General features: G+C 44.0%; 1 long non-coding RNA gene across 1 annotated transcript; it reads right to left on the bottom strand.

Moving 5' to 3' along the window:
• Positions 1–5,675: 5,675 nt before the first annotated feature.
• On the bottom strand, positions 5,676–7,039 carry LOC147242060 (uncharacterized). The gene is made up of 3 exons (XR_015110825.1): positions 7,012–7,039; positions 6,832–6,927; positions 5,676–5,923 (listed from the first exon to the last, which is right to left on the bottom strand). It is a non-coding gene; the product is annotated as an uncharacterized LOC147242060 (long non-coding RNA).
• Positions 7,040–7,543: the final 504 nt, after the last annotated feature.

Below are 7,543 nucleotides of genomic sequence, written 5' to 3'. Positions count from 1 at the left end.
CTGCCTGCATTGCCCCCCCCCTTTTTTCCCTACTGTTACACTGGCCTGCACTCCCTTCCCATGAACCAGTCTGCCATCCAGTCCCCCCATCAAGCTGGCTTGCTCTCCCTGCCTCCCCTACCAGAAGCTTCCTTCTTCAGCAGTTATTAAAATTTCTATGTTTCCCACATTTTGTATTACAAACTGTTTTCTTGTCTGTAACAACATCTATTGCATGTCTGTCCATTCCTGGGTGAGGGATCCCTCCTCTGTTGCTCACCCTGAGGTTTTTCAGATTTGTCCCTGTTAAAAGGGTTTTATGGAGTTTTTCCTCAGTCGATGTGAGGGTTTAAGGGCAGAGGATGTTGTTATGATGCCATGTGAAGCCCTTTGAGACAAACTTTTTGTGAAAACGGGCTGTAAAAATAAAATTGCCCTACCTTGTTACAATATAAATCACCAAAAACCTGACTGGGGGGATTTAGGATACTACGACATTGATGACCAACGTTGGGAACGACCATGGTCAAGTCCTCAACTATGTCCGTCCTCACAACGGCTGAGGGGGCTGGGCTTGATGACCTGTGCCAAGGCATTGTCAAACGGTACAGGGATGCTGGTGAGCCACAGCCTGAAGCATCTATGTGAATCGAGACTGCTGCACTGAGAGGTGGGTTACATGTAATTTGTGTTTTAATGTTTTTTTGTCAGGAGATAAAGGCGGTAAATGATAAGCTGACTGAAACTAACGAATTCTATTTCTGTTTTTGTGAATTTATACAGGAGTAAGCCCAGTTCTCCATTGGTTTTGGCCATGGACATCCACTTTGTGAATATGTTTCACTTTATGAGGCAAATTACCAATGGTCTCACCACGGACCACCGTCCTCTGTATGGTACTGCAAAAAAAAAAAAAAAAAAAAAAAAATCACCTCAAAAAACCCTCTTTTCCAGCTTTGTACTCAAGTTGTCTCCTCATCAGGCAAGGCAAGGCAAGGCAATTTTATTTGTAGAGCCTGTTTTCACAAACAGTTTGTCTCGAAGGGCTTCACATGGCATCATAACAACATCCTCTGCCCTTAGACCCTCAGGCACCACAGTATGTTCAGTCAAAACAAATCCTTGGTGATTTTAAAAATGTCCATCATACACAAAATAAGGCTTCAAACAGGTTTCCAATTTTATTCGATGATGTTGACACATTTCGCCCATTTTGCCACCACACTGTCTGTCATTACTGCATTTAACATCCAGGACTGGTTCCCAGATCATCTCCATGACCTCATCCACTGCACCAGAGTACCACCCAAGTTCATAAAGGATGGCAAACATGAGCAGGGGCCTCATGTATCAACACGGTTTACGCATGAAAACTTGCGTACGCTCACGTTCAGATATATCAACGTGAAAAGTTCGTTGATTCTTGTGCTGTATCACGCCAACTCTGGAGGTGCCATAGAAGTTGACGGAAAGCCGATTCTTGCGTTAACTGCACTTTGGTCCGTTGGCGACACCCTTTGGCAGTGTTTGGTAACTGACATTATTTGATAACCACACATACATTGGGCACAAAAACGCCTTCCAGCGCTAGATAGCGGACAGTTCCGGGGTGAGTCAGTCGAGCCATGCCCTGGGTGGTGGACCTGATCATCCGCCTCTCCCGCAGGTACATTAAATTCCCTTACGGTGTGGTTGAACAGGTCGACATTAAAGCACAATTTGCAGCAATAGCCGGATACTCCAATGACTGCACTCATGTTGCCATAAAAGCGCCGTACCATGAGGAATACGCTTACGTTCATCGTAAGGGTTTCCACTCCATCAATGTGCAGAGGCTGGAGGGATGGACGCCCATCCCGGCCGGGCAGCCGTCCTCGCACGCCAGAATTTCATTTCCACAGTGTGAATGGGTAAAAAGCGATTACACAATTCATGAGCAGCCACACAGCTGTACTTATCAATGCATCCACATGAAATAAATCAGCTGACTAAACTGGAGGTCTGTCTAAAGGAGATAAAAACTTGGATGACCCTTAATTTCCTTTTATTAAACTCCGATAAAACCAAAGTCATTGTCCTGGGCCCAAAACATCTTAGAGACACCCTATCTAATGAGATAGGTACCCTGGAAGGAATTACCTTGGCCCCCAGCACGACCGTAAGGAACCTAGGAGTTCTCTTAGATCAGGATCTGTCCTTTAATGCCCACATTAAGCAAATTTCTAGGACTGCTTTCTTTCATTTACGAAACATTGCTAAGACCAGACACATCCTCTCTCAAAAAGATGCAGAAAAATGAGTCCATGCCTTTGTCACTTCCAGGCTGGATAACTGCAATTCCCTCCTATCAGGCTGCACCAGTAAGTCCGTAAAGACTCTCCAGCTGGTCCAAAATGCTGCTGCGTTTTGACGAGAACTAGTAGAAGAGACCATGTCTCTCCTGTACAGGCTTCTCTGCATTGGCTCCCTGTCAAATTTAGAACAGAATTCAAAATTCTCTTTCTAACATACAAAGTCCTCAACAGTCAGGCTCCTTCCTCCTGACAGAGCTCATAGTCCCCTATTATCCAGCTAGAACCCTTCGCTCCCAGGATGCAGGGTTGCTGGTGGTTCCTAGAGTTTGAGTAGAATGGGAGCCAGAGCCTTCAGCTATCATGCTCCCGTCCTTTGGAACCGTCTCTCAGTTCTGGTCCGGGATGCAGACACCCTCTCGACCTTTAAGAGCAGAATAAAGACCTTCCTTTTTGATCAGGCTTATAGTTAGGGCTGTTTAGGCTGGCCCTTAGATATGCTGCTATAGGCTTAGGCTGCTGGGGGATCTCACATGGTGCACTGGGCTTCTCTCTACTCCTCTCTGTCCTCCTATATGTGTCATACATAAATCATACTCATACGTATTACGAACTCAACCTTTTCTCAGGAGCCTTCGGGCTCCCCTCATCCCAGATCCCAGGTGCTGCTGGAGGAGGCTGCAGACCTGAAGAGGCTCAAGCAGCCACCCATAGCTCCACCCGCTCACGTCCCCGTCCATCAGTCTCTTCCCTTTCTCTCTCTGTCCCACTCTTTCCTTCTGCAAATGTCTTCCTCCATTATTTGTCTTTGTCTCTGCCCCACTCTCCTGCTGTGTTTCCCCCCCAACCGGTTGAAGCAGAAGGCTGTCCCCATTGAGCCCGGATCTGCTCGACGTTCCTGCCTGTTAAAAGGAAGGTTTTCGTCGCCGCTGTTGCAGAATGCGCTTGCTCATGGAGAATTGTTGGGTGTAAATTCATTGAAGGAGTGTGGTACTAGACCTGCTCTACTTGTTAAGTGTCATTAGATAACTTTTGTTGTGATTTGGCGCTATATAAATAAAATTGACTTGACTTGACTTGGGTCAGAGGTTCGCCCCACCTATGCCAACCTTTACATGAGTGGGATAGAGAAGCCTTAGTCCCCTACAACCATCCCTCTACCTCAGCTTTTAGATGACATCTTCAGTATCTGGCTCCACGAACCCTCCAAATTTCCAGAATTCATTTCCATTATCAAAAATTATCACCCCTCTGTCACTGTCAAATGTACAATAAATACAGCATGTGTCAACTTTCTAGATACCACTGTTTTCTTCAGGCCCTCCAACACCACTCACAAAACATGACACACTAAAGTTCATTTCAAATCCTCACATACACATTCACTACTCCATAAATGTATTTATCACCCCAAACACACATTGAAAGGAATCATTAAGTCACAACTCATTTTTTTTTAATTTGCACTAACATCTAGGACCTTCACACAGCCACCAGAACCCTTTTTTAGTCAACACCCTGGGCTATTCCAAACACTTCCTCTGCAGCATCAAAAATTCTACATTGGCCTCTCACTCTCCCTCTCTTCCTCCATCCCTTCAACCCCCTCTCCCACCCCAGGTCCTCGAGCTTGGGCCATCGGCAAGTCCTTCCCCCTACCCGAACCAGGGTCTGTGTCCCAATAACTCCACCCCCATTCCATCCCCTTACCTGTCACATCACACCAATCCCTCCTCCACCCCTGACCCCAAGAAACATATCTGTCATTTTAAAATGAGACTTCTCATAAACAATTTGTTGGGCCCTCCTTCTGGGAGCCTCCTGAGAGGAATATTCCTCCTGACCTCTCGGAATTAATTAAAAGGGACAATTTGGAAGTGGAAGAACTAATTATGAATAAAGAATTAAAATCCAATTTATTACCATTAGAAAGGAAGGCACTCAAACAACTGTGCCAGAATCCAGATCTTATCATTAAACCGGCGGATAACGGTTCAAAGATTGTAATTATGGACAAGACCCAATATTTGATGGAAGCACATAAACATCTTCAGAATATATTTCATTACAAGCCTCTGGAGAGATCTTTGCAGACTTTTACACAGGAACAACAGTGTCATCATTATAGATACATTATATATCAAAAATTCATTACACACAAACAAAAAACTTACCTGTCAGGACCTGACATTCCACGTCCATGGGAATTTTATTTATTGCCCAAAATACACAAAGACCCTGCTACTTGGATAGTCCCTTACCACATTCCACCCGGTAGGCCGAGAGTGTCCGATTGTGGGAGCGAATCATAGAGTGGCTGAATATATCGATTCTTATATAAATCCACTTTCACAAAAACACGCAAGCTATGTAAAAGATACATGTGATTTTATCGGTAAAATTTATCCTGTGAAAATTCTGCCAAATTCCTTCTTATTTTTCATTGATGTGGACTCCCTTTATATGAATATAGATACCACCTTGGGACTGTGTGCAGTCAGGGAGCTCTTCTCCAGATTCCCGGATCCTTCTCGTCCTGACGATGCGCATTTGGAGTTCTTGAAAATTAGTTTGACGCGAAAAGACTTCCAGTTTAACTCCTCCTCCTCTCTACAAATTCATGGCACAGCGATGGGAAAGAAATTTGCGCCCGCTTATGCTCATATCTATAGGGCCGAATGGGAAAGAACAGTCTTCCTAAAGAGCCAGAAACTCCCCATCTCATACTTCAGATATCTAGATATCTTTGGAATTTGGAGCCACTCTTGGGAGGATTTTCAAGACTTTTTTAACATTCTGAATGAACACCATTCCACCATTAAACTTAAAGCAAATCTACAAGAGAAGGATTTTGAATTTTTGGATACAACGTTTTTTTTCAAAAAACAGATTGACCATTGGAATTTAGCAACTCAAGTGTATTTTAAACCTACGGACACACATGCGCTTTTACATAAAGTCAGCTTTCACCCAAAACATACATTCAAGGGAATCGTAAAATAACAACTAATATGATTTCGGCGTCTCTGTACAGAACCGGTGGATGCAGAAAGGGCTACATCCATCTTGTTTGGAGCCTTACGAAAGAGGGGATATAGTAGGTCCTTTCTCAGAGGGATAAAGAGGGATATATGGGTTGAGTCAGAGAATCCTGTACCTCAACCTACCACCAAAAGAATCATTCCCTTAATATCTTATTTTTCTTCGTCGTCGGTATAATTAACCTATAAAATAAGACAAAATTTTGGCCAGCCCCAAAACAAAATGTCTTTATTTTCCAATTTCTCCATCATTGCAGCATACAGACGAAACAAAAATTTCAAAGATCTTCTAGTTCATGCTGGTTTCCCAAATATAAGACAAATAACTTGTTGTTTAGAAGAGAGAGTTTTATTTATAGCATATATAGTAAGAAGGGAACCCCACTTGACGATACACTACATTTGGAATCGTCCAATCTGGTATATATTATTTTATGTAAACACTGTAACAAAATATATGTAGCTCAGACAAAGAACAAATTACAGGTGAGACTGAAACAACACTTGTATCAAAAGACATACGGAGAAGGCCCTCCTTCACAGACACTTCAGAGAACATGGAGTTGCAAACTTGGTCCTCATGGGGGCGCTGTCCACTGCCTCCTTGACAGCCTGTGGAAAGAGAGCCCAGGAAGCAGCTCTTATTTTTAAATTACCGTAAATTCTGGACTATAAGCCGCAACTTTTTTTTGACGCTTCATGCCCCGCGGCTTATGCTCCGGTGTGTCTTATAAGAGGATTTTACCTTCACCCTGGAGTGTGGCGGGCAGCGGCAGCGGGCAGTAATTCCCTATTGTTCCTGATGGTAGCTCCAAGTACCGTACTTAGGGAAATTCCTGGCCAAATGTTATGGTAATTTCTCTAAGTACTGTACTTGGAGCGTCCAGTCCATGCAGGTGCAGTGTAAAAAGAGCATCACACGATATTTTCAGTCATTTGTACTCACCCTCAAGACAGAGAGCAGAAGAAGGAATGCTTAAGATGCAGCTTTCAAGTTAAAGGCAATCAATCTGGCGGTTAAAGATGGAAATAGAGCTGCAGCACGTAAGTTTGGCATAAACTAATCGATGGTGAGACGCTGGAGGCGGCAACATGACGAACTGACCCAATGCAAAAAGACGACAAAAGCTTTCAGAGGTCATAATAGCAGATGGCCCGGACTTGAAAACGCTCTGGAAGACTGGGTCAACACGCGAGAACGGGCGGCCGAGGTGTTTCCGCCGTGCACCGCGGCTTATTTACCGGTGCGGCTTATACGTGTACAAAGTTGATTTTTTCCCTAAAATAAGCATCTGCGGCTTATATAACGGTGCGCTCTATCGTCCGGCATTCACGGTACACACTATACATCCTCAAGGTTTGAATGAACGGGGTGACATCTAAAATCATGATTACATGTTTGGACACAACCTCGGATGGGAATAATAAGAGCCTATATACACTACAAAAAGTCTTTCAGATATGAATAATGCTTTTATGATCTTCATGTGAAGTGTTTACACTTACCTGTCATGACCTACCTGTGGAAGAGAGGTTATACTCCTGGCCCTTGGTTGGAAGATTGATGGTTTGATTCCAGCATTGGCTTCATGCGAGTGGCAGGGATTCAGCTGCACCTGTGAAAAATCAAATTGTTTTTTGAATGACTTATTCCTTTTCTACACATAACCTTAATTAAAGATCAAATAGGAGATACTTACCAATGGTTGGACATGCCCGTGCTCATCCTTTCCTGTACAGGAAAGGATTTTTAACCCTTCCCCTAACTCCCTCCCCTGACCCTAACCTTAACCTTAACCCACCCCCCATCCCTTACCCCACACCTAACACAGCATCATCCACAGCAACATTTCCACCTGGTATGCTTGGACAGTTAACCAGATTAAAAGATTTCTTCAAACCATCCACCCCCACTGTTGACACCCGCAATAAAATCCAGCAGAATACTAGCCAGTGGATGCAGAACGTCATCTCAATTGTCCAACATTATATCACAACTATTGACTCTATTGACATATCCCTCTATAACCCTTTAGCCTTCCAAATAGCTACAGGTTGGGCCAGGAAGCGCTATGGATCCAGATTAACACGAGATACCCTACAATCCATACAACACCGCCTGTGCCCATCGGAGACCATCATCAAACCAAGATCGGACATCAACATAACAATGCACCAGAGACCGCTCTACCACAGATCCCAGAGGACCAAACCCATCCTCCAATAGAACCA

This window comes from Aulostomus chinensis, chromosome 21 (assembly GCF_037954235.1).
Source record: "Aulostomus chinensis isolate RoL2024-O1b breed Wild chromosome 21, RoL_Achi_v1.0, whole genome shotgun sequence".
NCBI lineage: Eukaryota > Metazoa > Chordata > Actinopteri > Syngnathiformes > Aulostomidae > Aulostomus > Aulostomus chinensis.
This window is presented reverse-complemented; position numbering and strand designations above follow the sequence as displayed.